This window comes from Volvox carteri, assembly GCF_000143455.1.
Source record: "Volvox carteri f. nagariensis unplaced genomic scaffold VOLCAscaffold_33, whole genome shotgun sequence".
Classification (NCBI taxonomy): Eukaryota; Viridiplantae; Chlorophyta; class Chlorophyceae; order Chlamydomonadales; family Volvocaceae; genus Volvox; species Volvox carteri.
In genome coordinates this window covers 412,639-414,087 of record NW_003307576.1, presented here as the reverse complement: position 1 = coordinate 414,087, position 1,449 = coordinate 412,639, and positions in this window count along the sequence as shown.

The window sequence follows — 1,449 nt, the reverse complement described above, 5'->3', positions numbered from 1 at the left end:
GTCATGAGCGCCTATTACAGACCGCTATAGGCATCACGTAATATGCAATGGCCTTTACATGACAGCCTATACCTGACCTTGTTTAGGCTGTGGTGTATACTTGCCAGGTATATGCATGCGTCTACAGGTGATGTTGTAAACAACAGTGCCTATACAGCTGCGTGTGTACATGAGTGCCTATTACAAGACCGCTATAGGCATCACGTAATATGCAATGGCCTTTACATGACAGCCTATACCTGACCTTGTTTAGGCTATGTGGTAAACATGACTGGTATACAGATGTGTCTACATGTGATGTTGTAAACAACAGTGCCTATACAGGTGCGTGTGTACACGAGTGCCTATTACAAGACTGCTATAGGCATCACATAATAGGCCTTCATGTTTACATGACAGCCTATACCTGACCTTGTTTAGGCTATGCTGTATACTTGCCAGGATGTTGTTTACATGTGTCATTTGTGTACAGAAATACATGGGATGCATAGAAGCTCAGGGGATTACAATTTTCACATACTCTTCATACGTTACTATCACACATCACACAAGGAATCTCAGCTCTCAGCCCACAATCCCTCAGTCTGCTTTACTAAATGAATAATCCACATGTTATCTGGCCTATTAATGCTGCAACTCCAAAACACAACCAAAACACTTAACAGAATAAATTCTCCGACACTATCAGCACAACGCAAACAGTCATTTCCTACTCCCATGAGCCCCAATTGATCAATCCTCCTCTACCCGGTCGTTATTATCCAGGACGTCTTTGCTACGCCTCGTCTGATGAAACTTCATCTGTGTCATCATCTTTTGACCACACGCAACCAGACTCCCATTGCTCCCATTCCTCGATGGCCATAAGCTTGTCCAATAGTGCCCGCACTTCTGATGGGCGCAAGCTTCGCTTTTCACTCTCTTGAGACTGCTGCCTGACTTCTTCAGCAATATCCTCCAACACGACTGGCAAAAGGCCATGGGGTGGGCCGCCATTGAGCTCGTTGAGCACAAATTGTGCTGTGGGAACTGGATTGCCCATGGACTCTTCCACATCATCCATGCTTCTGCTGGAGGAACCACGTGTACGTTTGACTTTAACTTGGGAGATCCGAACAATGCACACTCTCTCGATAATGGTCTCAAATGGGATACACCCATAAGCTGCTGCTGGTTTTCCAGTCACCCTGGAAGTGAGGTTGTGTGGACAATCAATGGTTAGTGTTAGTGCAAGAGAGGGAGGTATACAACTGAAATTACGACTGTGTGTAAACTACTTTTATTACCTCTGCCATCGCAGCGGACGGAGATTCAGTTCACGGTTCCATTCATCTTCTGGAGCATCAAACCACTTAACATACACCACATCTGCTACCTTGTCTTTGTAGAGTACGCTGAGCAGTAGCTGCACCTGCACACAAGGGCCATGCACATATGAGCAAACTCCAG